The following is a 22,588-nucleotide window of genomic DNA, read 5'->3' as shown; positions in this document are numbered from 1 at the left end:
ACAATAGCTATTAGAAAGTCAGTGTTCAAACGGAAGTGATGTCTCTTTACAAGTATTTTAAGCCAAAGTCTTCAAATTCATCTGCCACCTCGTCTTCCAATGCTGTGGCCGCAGTCCTGCCCAGTCCGGATGGACCACTGTCGAAGCTTGTGCCATCGTCTACAAATCAGGCAGCAAATAACGCGGTGCAAAAGTTTGTTAGTGATGATTCTCGCTGCCATCCATCAGGCATTGGAAAGCGAGGGAGTTATGCCTTTTATACTGACAAAGAGAGAGTTGCCATTGGTAAGGCCACTCCAAGTCATACCTTAGTTTCTGGTCACTGCCTAACCCAAAAAAGGATGCGGGCGGGCGGATGATCAGGACTATGGACGTACACAATACACCAGTATGTATACTGTGATGACACACTGTATAGTATTATTATTTGCTCATTCTTGCTGGTTTAGTTTATTAACCAATATTCTTACGGCATAAGTAATTATGCTTCTGCAAAAATGCACCGCTAAGAAAATTGTTGATGGCTATAGCTACGCAGGGGTGGATCCAACTTCAGCCTAGCTGTAAGTTGAAGAAAAAAAAAAAAAGGTCATCACCTATACTGAAAATAGCTACCCCTCACCATAGATGCCCTCACCAACTATATTTCCTTATTTATAACTAGATACATAGCTTCCTACACTGCTCATCAAAAGACTACTGTGACTGCTCTATTAGAGTATCTCGATTTGACTGCTCTATTAGAGTATCTCGAGTAAGAGAGGCTCTTTCAAAAGGGGGGTTCCATGGAACCCTTTGGACCCCCCTGGATCCGCCCCTGCTACGCTGCTACAACTGAGCACAACAATGTATAATTCAACTAAGCATAGCAGTCTCCTCATTTATAGTTACTTTTGCTTTCCAAGTGAAACGTCTCATTAGCTATGTCAGCAAAGTAAGCTGATCCACATTGAAATAATTATAGCTATGCACATCAGAAACTCTTCATTCAAATCTGAAGTCTTAGCCCACTATGCATGTTTCTATTATTATTATTATAATAATTGCAGGACTCTGAAAGAGTATACGTGCAATATAGTATGTAGTTAAGTTAAGTAGTTAATTAAGTATAAAAAGAATTATAAATTATAAATTGTTTAAGAAATCAGTAGCAGATCTACGGAATGCTTCAAGGGAATCCAAATTAACAACTGAGTCAGGTGAACTATTCCACAATCTGACAGTAGCTGGGAAGAAACTGAACTTGTGTATATCAATTCTTGAAAAAGGTGTTTGATATCTTCTATTGTGCCCTCTAGTAACAGTGTCGATGAGAGATATCTCATAGGGTAGTTCTAGTGCGACAGAACCTTGCAATATCTTACAAAACATCATCAGTCTACTTGTCTTCTAACCTCCAAGCTACACCATTTAAGCTCATTCAAGATACTGGTAACACTACTTGAAAAATCATAATCAGACACCACAAATCTGGCAGCACGTCGCTGAACACTTTCAAGCTTCTCAATGTTAGTCTTAGTATATGGTGCCCAAACTGTTGATGCGTATTCTAGTATTGGTCTCACATACAAGAAATAGGCTTGGCTTCGTATTTGAGAATTACAATGATACAGATTACGCTTAAGAAGCGCCAATACACTATTAGCTTTTCTGCAAATAGTGGTAATATGTTTGTTAAAGTTCATCTTAGAGTCCAATATCACACCAAGGTATTTTGCATGACTAACCATTCTTAGTTGATTATTGTACAGGAAATAGCTTGTGGGTTTTGGATTACTTAAAGTAACTTGTAATACTTCACATTTATCTGTGTTAAATGTCATCATCCATTTATTAGCCCACTCTTCAATTCGTAACAAATCCTCCTGTAAGAAACGACTATCATCTGTAGTATGTATCGGTCTATAGAGCAGACAATCATCAGCAAACAAGCCACAAGAAGATGATACGCAATCAGGTAAGTCATTAATGTAAACTAAGAATAACAAGGGTCCGAGGACAGTGCCCTGGGGCACTCCACTAATAACATCGATGGGTGATGATTGAGAACCATTACAAGTAACATATTGAGTGCGGCTGCTCAAAAAGGATGAAGTCCATTGTAAGATCTCATGACGTATTCCATAATGCTGCAGCTTATGTAAGAGATAACGATGTAACACCTTATCAAATGCCTTAGATAGGTCAAGTAAGATGGCATCAGTTTGAGCTTTCTGGTTAAGGTTTGACACTAAGTCATGAACTGTGTGTAACAATTGTAGCTCAGTAGAGTGTTTGGCACGAAAACTGTATTGACACTTTGAGAGTATATTCAGACTATTCAGATGTTCCATAATATTAGTGTGTACTATTCGTTCCAGAGTTTTGCAACACACAGATGTTAATGAAACTGGCCTATAGTTTGTAGGGTTACTACGATTGCCCTTCTTAAATATAGGGGTCACAGAGGCTATTTTCCAGTCGTGTGGAACCTCTCCTTGTTTCAATGATGAATTAAACAGCAATGTTAAACTAGGAGATAATTCAAATGCCATCTCTTTCAATAGCTTGGGAGGGATACCATCTGGACCTGTAGCCTTGAAAGGATCAACTTGTGTCAATAGGGTATATACTTCTTCAATAGATGTTTCAAATAATGGAAGATCAGGGTATGGGCTAGGACCCAGGTGTGGAGCTGGTGAATCATTATCATGAGTAAACACTGAGGCAAAATGTTTATTTAATACTTCTGCTTTATCCAAATTATCAGTATATGTAACCCCTTCGTTCTGTAACATAGGCACACCACAATTATCTTTACGGAGAGATTTAATGTAACGGAAAAAATTCTTCTTTCTTCCACTTCTAAATGGGTTAAACAGTGATCGAGTCATGTAAGAATTACGTGCATTTCTGCATTCTCTCTGCATCTCCTTTTTAAATGATTTATAATGTAGCCAGTCTGATGGTGAATTACTTACTTTAGCTCTTTTGTAGCACTTTTTCTTCCGTCTACCAAGTTGCTTAATATGGCGATTAACCCAAGGCTGTCTGTTACTATTTGTCACCATTTTTGATGGGACGTACTTATCTAGCAGGTTTAAGAGCATAGATTTAATATGAAACCATAAGTGTTCAATTGGAGTATCATTACAAAAATGATCAGTGAACCATGCAGTGAACCTTGTCATCTCAATACTCATCTCTTGGAAATCGACCCTGTTCCATAAATAACGCTTACGCTCACTTCCTTTGTGGTAAACTACCTGTGTCATAAAAGAGGTCAAGACAGCTTCATGGTCACTAATGCCAGGTATAACTTTACAGTAGTTAATAAGAGATGGTCTATTAGTGAAAACGATATCAAGAATGTTTTCATTTCTAGTGGGAGTACTCACTAGTTGGGTAAAATAACAGTCATCTACCATTTTGAGAGTTTGTTGATTAATATCCAATGGGTATCTGTGCGAAACGATAGAATGACTGGTCCACTCTATGTCTGGTACATTAAAGTCACCAGCACAGAAAATAAACGAGTTGGGTCGTGATGCTGTAATGTCACAAATACTTTTACATAGATTTTGTTGATATTCAACATCTCTGCTAGGCGGTCTATACGCACCAATTATAATAAGTTCCTGACCATGAGACAGCTGCAAACTGACAGCACACACTTCACAAGGTGTACCAATATCAACAGGTTTGCTGGATAAGGTAGTGCTAATGCCAATCAGCACTCCACCATATCCATCTTCACGATCTTTTCGGTACAGTTTATAGCTCTCGGGCATAATTTCATTATCAAGGATTGATGAATTGAGCCAGGTCTCGCAACCAATCACAATGTCAGGGGTGTGATCGTCTAGCATCTCCCAAAAACTTTCTTTTTTACTCAAAATACTTTGTAAATTAATCAGCAAAAGATTCAAGGAATTGTTAGAGTTTAAGTTACTTTGATGGTCAGAATCCACTAGGTCAGACGAGTCAAGGTCACTGTTATCTTCTAAAGAAGTATTACTAAGTTCACTATACAATGTATCAGGATTACTAAACTGAGTATCCGAGTCACTAATAATAGTGTCATCATCTGAAAGTAGACAATTATCAGTTTGATTAAGAAAGTTGCTAACAAAAATTTGGCTTAAATTAGGGTTATCAAAAATATCCTCTCTAATTTGACCTCTGTCAGGTACACTCCTCATTAAGATCAAGCATGATTGGGGTTACTGATTGCTGTAGAACTGGTTGTAACATTGGCTGAGTTCCGTGTTTTGGGTTACGATCTCTTCTAAGCACAATTTCACCATTAAATATTGTTAAATATTTCTCACCCCTTTCTCTCCTTTGCTTTAGCTCTTGTACTAGTTTCTTGTGCTTCTCACGCTGAAATTTGGTTATGTCAGTAGAGACATAGATATTCGTATACTGGGAGTGACGTCGGAGGTAGTAGGAGTGGGAAACTATAAATTCTTTGTGAGACAAATTATCCAAAACAATAAGTAGTGGTCTAGCCTTTTCTTCAGCAGGCTTGCCCAATCACAGGATCTTGGTAACTTTTATGCCAATATCAAAGACAGTTTTGCAGAGGTCTACAAACCATTTCTCATCCTGTGATGGACTTGTTTTGGGTAGGTTGTAAATTATCACATTATTCTTTCTGCGTTCTCTGTCATCTAACTCTTTAGCAACCGTAAGGAACGTTGATGCTGGTGACTCAGTTTGTATGATAGGTGGACTGACTAATTCTGAAGCTGTCTCGACTTCACTATATAGAACATCATTTCTAGACTTTAAGTTGTCAACTTTCGTGGACACTTCAGAAATTAATCGGTGTAAATTAGCTTGTTCAGTTTGTAATGTTCTTAAAGAAGGGAGGTCGACCTGCTGGTCAACGTTGGCGTAGTGGGCATGAACAAGTTGTTTAATACGGCTGTTGCAATGATTAGCCTCACAATAATATGACAAGCTACTAACATTTGCACACACATCATTGAACTTATCATATAATTCATTTGAAATACCCTCACATACAGCGTGAACCCATATTCCACACAAGTCACATTGGACAGCCTTACTTTCTGAGAGACAAACCTCACCACAGTGTGGACATTGCGCGCCAGGAAGGGACGCAAAAGCATCACCACCATTGATTGGGGGCGAACCTCCTTGGTGCTTCTTTGCTTGATTAGCCTCAGGAGACACTGAATCTGCGTTTAGCTTTCTTTTACTTCCACCATCAGCCATCGTTTCAATGCTAGTTCCAATTGACGCGTACTGTCTGTCATAAACGAAGCACACAAGAACAGATCAGCAACTAAGTGGTCAAACCTTCTCGGGTACCGTTTCGAGAATCACCACGGTACCACAGCTTGTAGATTTGTCGCTATTTATAATCAAGTACAAAACTAGTCAGAAACGTTTTAGTAGTGCGGTAGAGTTAAGGGTATTATAGTGTGAGTGCTGCATTAGCTAGACTCCTTGACTGTTTTATTAGAGTATCTCACGTGATCGATCTTTTGCAATATTTAAAAAATCAGTGTCCTTGGTTTCTACTGGCACTTAAGCGCCTGTAATATTAATAATAGTCCTCATAAACTGGGGTTCCAGGTTTTCCATGCGGGCGGGTGACCAGAAACTAAGGTTTGACTTGGTGTGGCCTAATTATGCCGTCCAACACGGCACAGCGACAGCTATCAAGCATTTTGCCACAAAGCATCCAGAGTTAAAGTGGAGTACAGTAAATGACTGGAAAAAGGAGATCATCAGAACTACTGAATCGCACAGAAAAGAAACTAACGAGATAATTTCCATTGACGAACTTGAAAAAAAGAAGAGGGGTAGGCCAGCAATGTTAAGTGACAAGCTAAGCAAGGATTTACGTTTATATATCCGGACCATAAGAGAAGCTGGAGGGGTTGTCAACACCTCCATTGTAATAGCTGCAGGAACTGGAATAGTGCAGCATCGAGAGCCGATGTCATTAGAATGCAATGGTGGTCACATCGCCTTGAAGAAAAGTTGGGCAAAGTATTTCTTGGGGAAAATGAACTTTGTTAAGCAGAAGGCAACAACAAAGTCCAAGTTGGTTGTGAAGAATTTTGAAGAAGTAAGATACCAGTTCCTGCTTGACATCAAGGCAGTTGTGGAAATGGCAGAGATACCTTATGATCTAATAATAAACTGGGACCAGACAGGGATTAAATACATCCCAGTGTCAGAATGGATGATGGAGAAGGAGGGTCAAAAAGGGTAGAGATTGCTGGCATTAATGATAAGAGGCAGATAACTGCAGTTTTTGCTGGGAGTTTAACAGGAGATTTTCTTCCTGTTCAACTTGTTTACAAAGGAACAACAACGAAATGCCTTCCTTCTGTCTCATTTCCACTGAAATGGCACATCACAGCAACACACAACCACTGATGCAACGAGGATACAATGGTGGAATATATCAGCAAAATCATTTTTCCTTATTTACAAGAAAAGAAGACAACTTTGAAACTCCCACCAACCTACCCTTCATTGGTTATCTTCGATGAATTCAGTGGTCAAGTTACCGATAGGGTGCTGTCATTACTAAAAGCCAATAACATCTTTTATGTAATTGTGCCACCCAACTGTACGGATACGTTGCAGCCTCTAGATGTCAACGTTAATAAACCAGCTAAGGACTTCCTTCGTGCAAAGTTTAATGAATGGTATGCTGCCAAAATAACTGAGCAGCTCGGAAGTGGCCCTTTGAGCAGACGACTACAACCTGTGGATCTCAGGTTAAGCATTGTGAAACCTGTAGGAGCAAGATGGATGATTGAGTTGTACGATTACCTCAAGTCTAGACCTGAGATTGTTGTCAATGGCTTTAGGCATGTTGGAATTTTAGACATTCTTAACAAGTAGCTTTGTATTTATTAAAACATCACATAAATGTATGGTTACAATAGTAATAGTACAATAATTAATATTATTTGTAGTACATGTAGCTATATTTAACTTAAGGAAATGGTGTTAAATCAAGATTTTCAAAACACTGGATTAAATGAGATCGTATCAGTGATTGTGTGTATTCACTAGGATTTATTCCATGTAGAAGTGAGGTAGCAGTAGCAATAGCAAAGACACCACAATCTGTGGTCCCAGCTTGCTTTGGCATTTTACCATGGATGCTGGTATTGATATCTGAACCACAAATATTTTCAACCAGCTGCCTTACTTGAGAATCAACTGTGTTGAATATGGAATCATAAATTAAAATCTTCCCAGCCTCACACTGTAGATTAGAAAATGTTATCCAGTGATTACCATGGACATGCAGAATTTGAACCAATGGTGTACGAATGTCAAGTTTGAATTTAGTTTGTAGCAATGTTAACTGTAAGCCTATGATGTCTGGAAATTTCTCCTTCAAAATAATCTGAGCAAAATTTATGTGCTTGTCGTTTAACTGTCGTCCATTGGACACGGCATTTCTATCTTCTAAAGACAGTCGGATTTTGTGATGCAGCCAAACATCTTCATTATTATGGTCACATCTCGATGTACTTTCCTCCTCTTCAACTTTAATTTTTTTGGCTGGATTTCCTGGGAGATCTTCCCCATCTTTTAAGGCTTCCTTTGGTGTGTCTTGTGCAGTAGTAGCTTTTATATTGTTTGGTTTTTGCTCACATAGCTGCAACATTTTCTTTGTTTTAGAGACAAGACAGTTGCTACCCTGAAACACCAATACGCACGGTATCTCCAACCCACCTTGGTTAAATCTCGAGAATAGCATCTGCTTCCAGTAACTCTACAAGAGATTGCTCCTCCCATCTGCAAAAACACTGAGCATGAAGAGCTTATTGTTATTGGCAGATGTCCAACAGTTCCAACATCTCTTTTGGTTACTTTCACACAGAATGGGTCGTGTAAGTTTCCATCTTCTGGCGAGCATGGCAGAGTTTCACCAAGAAAAGGTGTCCATACTTCTTGATATACATGGTAACCTCGAATTTTCGAATTATATTCGTATGTTACCACTGCAAGGCTAGCATCATCCATCCTCGTATAGCTATAGCACTGATTGATATGTTCAGTATCTCACACACTTATTGAAAATGGCACTGAAATGGATTCTGGTGTCGCGATCGTCCCGTGGTGGTTCGTGACCTACACGCATGTAGCTATGGCATAGCAGCCAGCTGTCTGTATAATGGTTACTTAAATCATATTCATAGCGCAATTGCTGATAACTCCCTCACCAGCAACCTTTGAGTAGCACCTACAAGAATTATTCGTTCACGAAATGTTGCTGCATTCACGAAAATTTTATCACGAAATTTTATATTTGTCAAATTATTCCATCGCTCACGAAAATTTAAGACCACGAAAATTTGGAGCTATACGGTATACTGTGGCCTTATAGATCTTTAGAACAGTTCCCAAAAAGACTCCTTGAATTGTTCTTATAGTGACTCATGCCTAACATGTCTATATCCTCTGTATTATAGTTTAGTTTATTGTACCTGCTTTAGTTTAGTCGCGTCGTAAACTTTAGATGAGTTAGTTAATTTTGCAATATTAATTATCGTCTGAAAAGTGAAGTATCTATTACGCTTTGTTGTCAGCTATGTTCAACCCATTACACAGCATTTCGAATCAAGAACTGTTCGAAAAGCACCTCTGCAATCCACGCGTACGAAAAGAAAGAAATCGTACCGCGCGCCCCAATTATGTTATCGTCTGAAAAGCGAAGTATAAAAAACAATAATAAAAAGTGAAGTATCCATTACACTTCGCTGTAGGCTATGTTCAGCCCTTTACACAGCAGTACGAATCAAGAACTGTTTGAAAAGCACTTCTGCAATCAAAATAGCCACTATGAAAAATACGGACGATTTCCGTTACGAAGGGAAGCCATCACGTGCTACCGCCAAATCGACACCTTTCGCTGTCAGCAAAGATGAATGGGACACAAAGGAGGACACTGGTAAGTCCATGAAGAATGCATTGTACGTACTGCGGTATGCCAAAAGGCACCTGTCGGGCAGAAGCGACGTCGAACAGTGAAAAAATCAAGCCAGTAGCCTTAGCCCTTATCGAGTTACGCTTGTCTGAAGGAATCAGTCAGTTAGAAAATTCCGTTGAATGAGATTATTTTAAAATTCCGTAGCAACTTGTTGAAAGCGTTTCGGGTCGATCTGAAAGCTTGTTTGGGCTTAGTTTTACCTAAGGCCCCTATTCGGTGATGATTAGTTTCTCATCCAGCCTGGCCAATTACGGAGTGTCTATGTCCACCGGTGTACCGGTTATTCTTAGAGCCACGTACATCTTATTTCCACCGGTACCTGGTAGTTCACGCGATTTAAGACCTAATTTCGTTTCACACCTGGTGGTTCACGAGACCTCGTGGTTATAGTGCTTGCGAGGTGTGAGCTTCAACGAGTTAGCTAGCTAGTCAGTATGTCGAAAGAAGGTCACAGAGAGCTGTTCCAAAAGTTCTGCAGAACGAAGTATTTTGATCACACCACTACAAGCAAGACAGTATCAGAGGAGAAGGCTAAGAAAATCATAGACGTTTTGAATGGAATTGAAAGACTGAAGTCATAGTGATGTTTCAAACTCCTTCAAATTCTGGGTTATTAAAACGAAGAAGTTTGCTTTATTAAACTATCCAGAGTTGAAGTTAGAAAATGTCCTATGTCTGCCAGCCAAGCAAAGAGTAAGAAATGATGGTTTTTTGTGCCTCTCTTCACAAAACTATATTACAGAATGATAATGACAAAACTGTCTTTGGTCATCATCGCATAGTGGCAACAGCTGAGAAGTTTTATGATATATTAGAGCGTGTGCACTCAACGGAAAATGGGCGTGTAGGCTACAAGAAAACGCTTGCAGAGGTATGGGAATAGGCCAGTTTCACATAAGGCCTTAAGAATGCAATCAGTGTTAATTGTCTATTGCGTAACCACTGGATGCTGTGGATGCCCATAAAAATGTATTGAAGCCATTGGGAAAACGATGATAACCGGCAGCAAAACTTCGGTAACTTACAAAGTATACGGTATGTTCTAATTTTCTGTACACGGAAAGAAACTACATTGATTTCTCTTTCGTTTCGTGGTTGTCCACTGTGAATAGGACGAAAGATGCCCGAGTTAATAGGGTGGTGAAGTTAGAAATGTCACCAGACAAGGCCTTCCACAGCTGATATTTGTAAGTTCGAAGTCAGAAAATAACACAGGAACTTCAACAAGTCTTAACAATAGTTTTTGTTGCGAATCGCTTCGCAGGAAAGCGCTGAATTGGCATGAGAGCTAATAAGTTAACCACTTGTTCAGGGAGCCCAGATACATCATCCAGGTGATAGTACGGCTTGCTCTTGTACTGTACATCTGGTAAACAAGAATAACAAGTAGCTGCTTGTGTGTTTCGTCTCCAAAAAACATTTTTATCACGCATTCTAACCTTTATTGGCTCATAACTTGCTAGTGGCTTAGCGTATTTACAGCAGACAAACACCACAGGGCGTAGAAATCAATGTAGTCTACAGTGCTGCTTTAAAAACTCGGATATTTCCATTACATTCTATGTGACAATAGATTTTGTGTCCGTGGTTGTCCGTTTCCCAATGGTTTCTGTACATTTTTATGGCTAACCACAGCATCCAGTGGTTGCGCAACCACAATTAAAAGATCAATTAAAATACTTTCCCTTACATGAAACTGGCCTATTGTGTATGCTGTCATATTATTAAAGTGTCACCAAGTTTTATGGTCACTGAGACTGCATAATATAGTGAAGATGGGGTGGTCCTATGTTTATATTAAAGCCACGCTTAATTTAATTTTGTAACTAAACATGTGAGTCCATTCCTTGGAGTACTGAGTTGGAAATAATACTGAGATAATAAAAGAAATCATTACGTGCGTGCAATGCAGGCTTTTGCTAAGATGATCAACTAATGTTTTAGCCTATTGTGGAAGTAGTTTTGGGAATATAGTGCTACACAGTTGAAAATTGAGCAAAGAAATCAATTTGAACAGTGAATATACTGACTACAAGTGCTTATATTCATAGCCATAACTTTAGAAGAGTTTGAAAATTTGGTTTGGATGTTGACCATAATATATTGGCATATATCTATCAGGGATATAACGAATTGGTTAAAATAGTAAAATAGTAATGGATAATTCCAGATGAGTTAGCTAGCTGCATGGTGCTTGGTTTTTAGAAGTAGCACAACATCAACTTGTTTCTGATTGCACTAGTGTGTTAACTGTTCTTGTTATGGCAAAGTTATGTTATGCACATTTGGCTATGACTGCTTTATTAGAGTGTCTTGATTTCAATACTTAAAGGTATAGGAGTGCAGTTCCCATTGTTTTGTTTTCAACAGCAGCTGACTGCAATTAAAGGACATAATTGTGTAGCTCTGAAGTGTGGCATGTATGTGTTCTGATTGTTTAAGAGTGTGGTCCAGTCATGTCATTGTATCATTGAAGCTACATGTATTGTATCTGTCAGTAGTTTAAATGTCAAATAGTTGTTTGACTTGTTCTTCTAAGGAAAGTGTCTATACAGAAATTTAACACCTTATTATTATGGTTTCCTTGCATGAAGGAGATGATCATGTAATATAACAGAAAACAGACACTTGTCAGAACCAGAAAGGTTTATCCGTGAGTTTGTTATTGTGGTGGCCATGTACTACTTGCTTTGGTTTGGCCTCTGACGTTGTGACAAGTCAGACAGACAGTCAGGCAGACAAAAAATGGGTTTTGACGATTTTTAAAAAATACAGGATTTTGATACACTAAGACTATTCAAAACTCATTTTCATCTCGTATGGTTTTCAACTACAACATTCTGAGAGGCGCCATTTATTTTCTTTAGTATTTGATAGCAGTACCTATTTCACACTTTGCCCACTTTTGTTTGTATGTCTAATTATATTTCTCGGCATTCTTAAGTATGTGTATTTAACAAACTTGCCCACAATTATCATAATTTCTAATTGTGTTACTATTGTAGGTCCAAAGAATGTATGAAGGTTTGCCAAGGGAGGCAGCTCAATATTTTTGTAGCACATGCCATATTTGCCAGCTGAAGCAGCCACAGAATTGTACTGCTCCTTTGAAGCCAATCATTTCATTAGGATTTTTAACACCGTTGTCAGGTTTGTTGTGGGAGAGAGTATAATTTACATAGAGGATTATTCACTCTTGCTTATTTTAGATTGATTTGATAGATATGAGGCACATGCCAGATGATTCCTATTGCTACATTGCACATTACATGGACCACTGGTCAAAGTTTTACGTGCTATGGCCACTGATAAACAAGAGCGCCATTGAAGTAGCTAGTGGGCTTGTGCACAAGGTTTTCCCATATTTTGGGCTCCCCAAAATATTGCAGTCAGATAATGGAAGGAAATTTTTTAATGAAGTTATTAAAGAAATATTGAAGTCGTGGCCAGGAGAAGTGACAATAATCAATGGTAGACCTCGCCATTCACAGTCACAAGGTTTAATTGAAAAGGGCAACCATCTTGTAGAAATGCAGTTGCAAGCATTTAAATGTGAGCACAAGGATTCCAACTGTGTATCTTGGACTGACTGGCTGCCATGTATTCAATGTAAGTACTAGTATGAGTCCAACTAATATGTAATGTGCCCTTGCAGATAATTTAAATGTTCAAGTGTGTCGCACTTTAAAACAAAGCTGATATGAAGTGGTGTTTGGCCAGCCGCCAAGGTTAGCCCCATTTGCTGAACTTCCCGAAGGAGTTGACCATTGTATAATGGAAGAGGATTTAACTGATCTTATCAAAGATGGTTAGTGGTTCAATAGTGATGTAAAAAAATCATGTGGCGCTTTCAACTAGATGATGTGTCACTGCTATTTGATGAATTACCACCAACTGTGTTTCCACCAACATCTAGTTCAAGGATGTCACCACAACAACTGAGTAGAAGTACATCACCACCATCTAGCTTAATGATGTCACCACGGCGACTAAGTAGAAGTTAATCACCCCCCATCTAGTTCAAGGATGTCACCACAGCGACCAAGTAGTAGTGCATCACCACTATCTAGCTCAAGGATGCCACCACGGCGACCAAGTAGAAGTACATCACCATCTAGCTCAAAGATGTCACCACAGTGACCAAGTAGAAGTGCATCACCACTATCTAGCTCAAGGATGTCACCACAGCAAGCATGTCAAAGTGTGCCACCACTGTTACCTGACAAACCATTGTCAAATCAAATTGTATCTCCTATAGCATCTCCTACAGATGATACATCATCACCACCTGATCACATGGAGTCGGAGTCTCAGAGGTACAAATCATTACCAATTTTGTGTAGACTGCTATAGCTTTTTTGACCAGTGAAACCTCCTAGTTATAACTACACAAGCCATGTATAAATACATTCTGTGGGATCAAGGCTTTTTCATATCAAGAAGTGAAAATGTTTAGTTTCAGTGAAAATCTTTGTCCTTGTTGTGTGAGGCCTATATTTCTTTTATCAAGTTGTTTAAGCATGGAGGTTTTGTTATAACTGTAGTGTTTGGTGTTCTGTCTATGTGATTTCAGCAATGCCCTTATGTTTACAGCAATATGTTATTATTCTGTTAGCAAAAACACAGTGAAAAATCATATGATCACCTCACTACTTGTGATCGCCATAAGGCAATTCGGGAGGCAGCAGACTTAGAGTACCGAAAGAATGCTGAAAGAATGAAATAGCAGTATGCAAAAGTTAGACATTGTTAAGTTAAACATTGTAGACAAAACTTAAGTGCATGCATTGGTTTGACATCTAGGTCAATGGTATGGTGTTCACATGCATTTACCAGTGTGCGAAATAATGGTCGGTCACTGGACAATTTCCGGTCAATTACACCAGGTGTCAGCCTATAATTGAATTTGTCCGGAAATACTGTCCTTTCAAAGTTTATAGTGTTAGGATTGGGCTAGGAGGGAGGCCAGACATGATGGTATTGACATGTAATTAAGATATGTGTTGTTGGCTTGTACTGACCACAAAGGCATGCCCAAGTTTACCTCTGAGGTTAACAGTTTACTATGTTGTGCCAGCCTACTGTATCAGTCACATGCACTTTAGTAGTAAAATGTATTTATAATCTGATTGCCATTAGTACTTTCACTTGTGGTATTTATGATATCAGCACAACCGGATTTTAAGCTAGAATGAACAATGCATCTGTGATAGAGCCACTATATATTCTAAGCCTAAGCTAAGTTTGACCATATACAGGGTAGCTATATCATTCCAAGACAAGCAGAAGGCTTTGACTGAAGTCCTCATAACTCTTTTCCTACAAAGGCCCAATTGATTCCATAGAAGCCCTTTCATGTGGCCAGTAGCTAATCAGCTCTACAGTACATTGGTGCAGGCCCCAATGTTTGAAACAAACATACAAGTGGTAGAAACACAGGAAAGGAGAAACAATAGAAGTTAAAATGTCCGGTCAAATTGCTTGATGTCCACTCAAATTTCACAATGCCCTGACAGTACGACAGGACACGTCTGAAAAGTTATTTCGCACACTGATTTACGTAGTATAGTGCATCAATAGAAGTCAATGCCTTGTGATAATTATAATCCTGTGAAGAAAAAATATATTTTTTGTTTATTTACAACCATTGAATGACTATTGCCATTCCTGTGGAATGATTGGTTTGGTGGATGATGATACAACTCCCTTGGTAAGCTCTAGTTACATTAACGAATCTTGTATTTATGTGTGTGAACTCTGTAGGTCAGGTGCAGTAGTTGCTCATGGGGGTACCACAGACAGTGCTTAAGAAGGCATGAAGTGGCAATTTCACAGGACGAAAACAGTTTTAACTTTGTAGGGCCATGCTGTTCAAAGAATGGGCCTGTGTTTGTGTATAGCTAACTGCTGTATTGGAGCTAATTCCAAGTTAAAATTGTAACTTTAATTTGTCACAAGCTGAATTTGAATATTAAAAAATCAATTAGATCTATACTGAATATAAATATTGTGTTCTAGCTAGTACATCAGGGGCATGGTGTTGGATGTGTACTCCCTTCAGGAACTTGATCAGACAGAATGCACCTTATCCAATCCAACTGCAGAGTACGCAAAGGAACCTTGGAGGGAGAGATGACAGAGAAAGCGGAACCGTCTTGACCCATGTTCCTTGTAGTAAACATATAGCTATCAAGGGGCTTATTAAAGTTATATAAAAGAAAATGAAAAAATAGGATCACATTAGACCATTAGAATCATTAATAACCAGGCGTAAACACGTAGCATCATTTGCAATCCATGCCATCTACCAATCTGTGGGCAGAGCAGTAAACTTCCCAATCTGTGGGGCTCTGAAAGCAGCCATAATACGCACTTGATCAGCCAAGAACGTAACGGTGGTACACTGAATGGACCAGAATCCAAAGAGTTCATAAAATGCGCAGCTCTTACGGTAGTTCACAAATTGCGCAACAATTTATAAATTGTTGCGCATTTTATGAATTCACAAAATGCGCAGCGCAATTTATAAACTGCGCAAATTCACAGATTGCGTCTAACAACTTGAGCAACATTCCTTTGAGAACCACAGCACATACTGTTCAAGTGGTAGAACGCCTGACTAGCGTGTAAGAGTTCGTGGGTTCGAATCCACGTGTTGACAGATTTTTTTTCTTTCTACTCAGTACCTTTTTGTGAACACTTTTAGCTCATCGTATCTCGGCATGCAAAGCACGTATGGAGACGGGACTTTAGCGAAATTAAACGCCCATCATCTGGCAACTCGAGTGTTGTTGTAGCAAATTAATACGTGCTTTTGTTCGCTCTTTATAGGGCGATGAAGGCACTGGTGTAGGGAAGGATCACTGAAAAGTTGAGCTACATTCCTGTCAAAACCACTGATAAACAACTGTGGCTATTTGTGCACCTCCCATAACCCCAAGTTATTATAACCAGCCAGGGTTCAATCCCCACCTAGGTCATAACTTTTTTTTTTCGCTTTTGGGACCTTTTTGATGCACCTTTTTGTTCTATCTGAAGTCTTCGTCTACAAACTCTTATGCTCAGTTTTTCAGCACTGGCACTTAACTGCCTCACATCATAGGGACTCTTATAGCACTTTTGGGATAGGGCAGGAAAATTGCCAACATGCTTGTCCATCTGTATGTTGGTCCAGTGTGTTGTATTAGAGTAGGTAAAAGCTTCTTTCACAAGTATCCAGAATATCTACATCTTTGTTTTAAGCACATAGGTGTGCACTGACATGCAAAATTGTTTATTCAGACTTACCTCAATACTGCTGTAGTAAATAGGCAGCTTGCATGATTGGACACTAAAACACTACTGTGCATCTGAAAAATGATAATACTGGAACCATGCAGATCCATAGTTTACATCAAGGAACTGCATCTGACCTGGCACAACTGTTTCACTTAATCCTGCTTACATGCTTTCACTCTAAAGATTCGTACATTACCTTAATGGTCAATTACACTGCAGGTGTTTCAAAACTGGGTTTTTGTATGGCAAGAGGTATATGTATCACTGCAACATCAGAACTGAAAGTGCATAGCATAGGACAAGTTCTGAATCTTTGCTTGCCATGCAGTAACTATAACTGCAAATTGTGTTGGCTTTAAATTATGCCCAAGTTCATTTCTCTTTGTGACAGTCGGCAAGGTAAACATCATAATGTAGAAACTGAAACTGTACCATGTGTACACAACCTGTATGTAATGTAGGGTATACTGTATACAATTGCCTTAGCTCACATGCAGTTTAACTAATTAGACCTACATGCTCATTATTTTACTATATTATGTACTGCATAAGGATCATGTACTTTAAAGCACTATCGACATGCATGCTACACAGCAAATATAGGACACTGATATTTATACTTGGTTCCCAATAATTATTGCTGCATTTGTTGTCATGTAAAGCAGCAAAGGTTTCGTTTGTTCTATACAGCATGTTGAAGTCACTGGTAGGGAAGACGCATTGAATAATTAAACTACATTCCTGTCAAAACCAAAGGCTTTAGTGTTTTGCATCATTAATGACATAAGGAAAAACCTCATGCTCTTTAAAAAATGTGACATCACCATGTACCCTACATAGCTACATTAGCAGTGCTGGACTGCTGGTGTTTAATGCTTGGTCCCTCTTCCTGGCATTAAAATGTTTAATGTGGAGATGGTCCTGCACGTAGGGCAGGTACCAATGCTAGTGATGTATAAATCAATAGTGTAATTTAGTAGCCATACGCTGTTGTTTAGTATCGATAGTTAGAATTCATATCAAGACTCACGGTAGTGAGTCGCGCGGCCAGTAAAGCAGAAACGCGCGCCGCAGACAATAAATGACGCGACCACTACGTGAGGATTTTACAAGAACGAACGTTCTCAAATTTGGCCTTCCTGTAATCCACCCGTCACTTACGCTATCCCTCTGAAACTCTGGAGTTGAACTCATCGTGTCACTAGTAACTACCACACAAGCAGTGAAGCAAATCCATGCCGATTGTTTCGTGATCGAGATTGCCGACATGAAAGGGGACGTTTCATTTTTTTTTTTTTTTTTTTATCGCATGCGGTTAGACGCAACCGCAGGTGTATGCCTTGCGTTCCTTTGTGCATTCCGAACATTGATCGCCCTGTTATCGCTTCAGTATTCACTCAATCACCTCAAGATTCACATCATCGATTTCACCATACATGATTACCCTACAGTCGTGATTTCAGCACCAAACGAAGTTTCAGTCGTCCTCAGTCGACCTAGAGGCCAAATACAAATCCCAGATTGTTGTTTTCCGCAATACTCGCTTGGCATGTAGGGCAATGTGTCTTTAAACTGTTCTGAAAGTTTCGTTCAGATTGAAACATTTGTTTTCGAGAATGGCTAGTTTGAAATTTGAATTTAGTCGCCCCCACGTCATTTGCTCTCTAAGAATTTTACTCGGAATTTAAAGAATGACGCAGAGCACAACTGCGGTCTCTGGGTATTGATGAACTGGCGCTCTATGTAGTTAATCAGTACATATAGCCACCAAGAAGTGTGCTGCCATAGATTATAGTCCATAGATATAGCTAATCTATGGTGCTGCATACCATCCTTCGTTTTGAAATTAGTCGCCCCCACATAATTTGTCCTCTAAGGGCGCGGCTTAAAGAATGACACAAGAGTACAACTGCGGTTACCAGTTGTTGACACAAGCTGTGAGTAATTAGCACATGTAGCTAGCTTAAAAGGAAGTGTGCAAAATCGCCTAATACAATTGTCACCATGCATTATTGCATTTTATAGCACCCCCACACAAAATTACACATGTAATTACAACATACAGAGGAGACACATGAATACCAAACACTTTTCACAACAATAATGTAAGAATTGTACAATAATGACTGTAATATAACTGCTATGCAAATGTTTTCCAGTGGCCCGCCATGGTAGCAAGTCTCACATGACGGCATGTATATTCATCCAAACACAATGGGAGTAACGAGTGAGTATGATGACAACAAGTTGGTATGACTCCATTTGTAGAATCCAGATGAGTGGGTGTGGCTCCAGTATGTCTAAACGGTTAACAAACATTCCTGTTATAAATACGTGCTAGAGTTGCAATATAATAGTATAGTATTTAAATGCAATAATACATAGTCTCCATTGCATCACTATCAAACGACACTAAGTGGAGGATATTGTTGCATCTCTAGTATGTACACTCTATCAGTACAACCTATCTTAATGGCCACTAGTATAGAAAGACAACCACTCTTGAAAAGCCAATTCCAATTGAGAATTTATACACTGTTACCTGCTGAATGAGTGAAGGTGGCAATAAACAAGTTCCACCGTAATTTATACACGTGATCTGATCCTGTATATTCTGTCAGTGGATGAGATCCACTTGGCCAGGACAAAATGTGACTCAAGTGCCCTGGATGATCCATACTCAACCAACTTATGACCCAGTGGCACAATGGAACTGACTATTTATAGAGAATACAATTACATTTATTTCTAAGATGTGTGGATGTGTGGACACATTACAACACATTACATGTACATACAAGACACGCTACGTACTGTTTTAGCATTTCAAGTCACCACATTATACACGTACCAGTCAACAATGCTTCATAGTGCCCATCAGTAAACCTGAAGAAAAGTTACGAAAAATAAAAATTCACATAAGTACAATGAAACCTCATTAATATGGCAGGCTGTGGGACCAAAAAATTTGGCCTGAATAACAAGGTGGCCTTATTAATGAGGTCATAAGTAATGCTTAGCTATATTTGGGACCTACTAGAGGTGGCCAATATAATGAGGTGGTCTTATTAAAGAGGTGGCCACTAAGTGAGGTTTCACTGTACATATAGTTCACAATATTGTGAACAATATTAATGGTTAACAATATACACTGAAACCTGCAGGTCACTTCTTGTGGAAGATTGCTCTCTACACAAAATGACACATTCAGAGATTGTATTTAGATGGATGATACAGTAACGCATTGTGACTTCAATACTCGTGATGTGTCACTGCTAGGCAGCAACCATATACACGGCACTGCCACATCGCACTTGCTCGCACACACAATTTTGCTAACGATTTTACAAATTGATAATTAAGGGGTGTGGCAACTAGCTGTTTCCCTTCTGTACAAGTGGCCACCAAGACAGGTCCACTGTGGATGAAAGCCAGGCATTAGATATTTGGTATTTCATGTGTTGAAGACATTCCAGGGCTTCTGGTAGTCTCAAATCTCACCACAGTTTAACTCAGGCAGTGTTGTGGTCACCACTAAACTACTGGAATGCTGTGTTATGTTCATCTTATGCTTGGCTACTATATTGTAGAACTGAAATGGATACTCTGAAAAATATATCCTATGGATAATGACTTCATCACTTTCTTCATCAGGAGCTTATAAGGACCAACAGTGAAACTTTTTACACTTGGGGCTGACAGTCAACTGCCTATGTCTGAAGCAGTGCTTTTGGTGCTCTAACAGATTGGCTGCCCCCTTGCTGCCAGCACTCACTGTCTCATACGCTGTCATACACTAAATCCATCTCTATAGCCAGTTAGAACAGCATGCTTCTTACCTTTTTTTAAGGCCGCATAATGCAGCCACCTCTTTAAAAGGCAAGGTTAGAAAATTTTGTCCCTACGGCCTGAATAATGACCAGTTTTCACTGTACTATTAGTGATTAGTGATCATGGGGGATTATTTATTAAGATACTAAGATATACAAACGCTACAACCTCTAAATATAGCAGTAAATTTTTTACCCTGGTCCAATGTCTCATAATAATCGTGACTTCGTGAGAGACTCTACTGTGACAAATACATGTTTATCATGATATGTGCTAATCGCCTTTTTACAATTAAGTTTTACAACACAAATACATGTATAGTTAAACTCACCAATTGCGACTAAATCCCTTCAACACGAAAAGACAAATAATGAGACAACCTTGGAGACAACAGCCACACAAGCCTATTCTGGTGCGTTTATTTAGTAGTAATATAAATTTTAAAGGCGTTTATTTACAACAGGACATAATTACGCGCCCCTCTATTGTCTCTGTACATACTTGCCTTTTCTTTACTATTCTCATTTCATTTCACAAGATCTCTTGGCAGGGGCGTAGCTTCTTCACTTGAATTAGTCAATGCTTGAAGTAGATCGAGATACTCTAATAAAACAGTCACATTTCTACAAGTGCCATATTTTTATATTGTAAAGTCTGTAAGTAGCTAGTAATTTAAACTATACAATCCGATGCTAAGCAGAAGTTGTAACTATGCTAAATATTGATTGCTGTGTTCAGCGGTGGAGCAAGTAGTTGATATGAGGGGGGCTGGGCTGACCCAGACTTATTTCTATAGTTTAGTAAGGTGAGACCAAAAAAAAAAAAAAAAAAAAAAAAAAAAGGTCGCAACCAACTGACAAGAGCTTCCACCTCACCAGCTACCATTTCTAGCTGATAAACTACATAAAAATCCTTACATAGCTCGCTACACACTGAATACTTTATTAGAGTGACTGCTCTATTAGAGTATCTCGATCTTTATCACGGTTTTCAGCCCCACTCCAAGAAAGATAATTTCGGTGTGATATCATTCTGAGGGGGGGCTAAGCCCCCCCCCCTTTCCGCCGCCTATGGCTGTGTTACAGCTGTTTTGTGACTGCTCTAATAGAGTATCTTGATCGTTTCAATGCAGTACAAGATGAAAGGCAAAGTGTTGTTAAGGGTTTACTAGTTAAAATGGGTGTTAGTTGACTGCAGTTGCATGCCACTAACAGGGCCGTCCAGAGAAATTAGAGGGCCCAGGGAAAAGAGTTAAAGAGGGGCCCAGGGGCAAGGAAGGGTCTAGATCCTGACTGCTCTATTAGAGTATATCGATCTTTCTTTAAACAGGTATTCAAGTGGCCCCTTTCAGGCTGTGGTAGGGGGAAAAATACCCCAGTTACCCCCAATGTGGGCGGCCCTGGCCACTAAAATTACAGTTATATTTTAATATTCTGTCACTGTAATCTGGGGTTTCTGTCAAAACCATGGAAACTACTGACTCACCTACTGTTATCAACAGTGCATTGCTTATTCTAACAAAAAGTATTGAAATCCCATCCAAAAACAGCTTATAGCTGTAAAAAAAGTGCGCGTCCAAGTAAAGCAGAGTTAACTGCGACAAAAAGTAATGATATCATAATGCGGCCATGTGCGAGGTGTGCAAGTTGTAATATTAGCTAATCAGATAATACAATGTTATTGTTAAAGTGTTAATGAGAACTATGTGATGCTGCTAGTTTTGAAGTGTGTGAGCATCTTCATAAATGCCACATAAATTTAATTCTCAATAAAGCAATGTGTATAGATTCTCTGATAGTAATAAATAGTTTGAGTTTGGCCGCCTTTCCTGTATACAGCAATGCTACGAACAAAGGAAAGGTGGCCAAACTCAAACTATTTATTACTATCAGAGAATCTATACACATTGCTTTATTGAGAATTAAATTTATGTGGCATTTATGAAGATGCTCACACACTTCAAAACTAGCAGCATCACATAGTTCTCATTAACACTTTAACAATAACATTGTATTATCTGATTAGCTAATATTACAACTTGCACACCTCGCACATGGCCGCATTATGATATCATTACTTTTTGTCGCAGTTAACTCTGCTTTACTTGGACGCGCACTTTTTTTACAGCTATAAGCTGTTTTTGGATGGGATCAATATTACTTAGATGCATGTGCATCAAATGGAAAGCATTTGTGGGATGTGATCCAGCATAGGATTCAGCAAACTTAATACAAGCTTTGGCAGCTGTTGTGAGCACTTTCACTAATGAGAGCAACCCGGAAAAGTGGAGTATCACCATTACCAATGCCCCTGTCATTGTCAATAACTCTCTTGCCAGTAATTCCACTAATTATGCCACTCTTGCTGGCTACTCTTACACAGTATAGGATTTGGGCTCAAGCCGGTCAGTGACAACAGTGACATAATTGGTGGAACCACTGGCAGGGGCATTGGTAATGGTGATACTCCACTTTGCCAGGCTGCTCTCATTAGTGCAAGTGC

The 22,588-nt window shown here is 39.1% G+C and overlaps 2 long non-coding RNA genes across 3 annotated transcripts; one reads left to right on the top strand and one right to left on the bottom strand.

The window, feature by feature from the left end:
- Positions 1-8,788: 8,788 nt before the first annotated feature.
- Positions 8,789-14,965, top strand: LOC136261381 (uncharacterized). 2 transcript variants are annotated; one of them, XR_010703876.1, is made up of 9 exons: positions 8,789-9,670; positions 9,720-9,848; positions 11,983-12,127; positions 12,187-12,586; positions 12,633-12,785; positions 12,836-13,178; positions 13,236-13,293; positions 13,593-13,715; positions 14,746-14,965. It is a non-coding gene; the product is annotated as an uncharacterized lncRNA (long non-coding RNA). The 2 variants fall into 2 exon arrangements; XR_010703877.1 differs by lacking the exon at positions 9,720-9,848 and having other exon boundaries at positions 8,791-8,938.
- Positions 14,966-18,251: 3,286 nt separating this feature from the next.
- Positions 18,252-21,738, bottom strand: LOC136260848 (uncharacterized). The gene is made up of 3 exons (XR_010703695.1): positions 20,418-21,738; positions 19,070-19,141; positions 18,252-18,555 (listed from the first exon to the last, which is right to left on the bottom strand). It is a non-coding gene; the product is annotated as an uncharacterized lncRNA (long non-coding RNA).
- Between the last annotated feature and the right edge of the window lie 850 nt (positions 21,739-22,588).

The sequence above is a fragment of the Dysidea avara genome, chromosome 7 (assembly GCF_963678975.1).
Source record: "Dysidea avara chromosome 7, odDysAvar1.4, whole genome shotgun sequence".
Taxonomy (NCBI): Eukaryota; Metazoa; Porifera; class Demospongiae; order Dictyoceratida; family Dysideidae; genus Dysidea; species Dysidea avara.
This window is presented reverse-complemented; position numbering and strand designations above follow the sequence as displayed.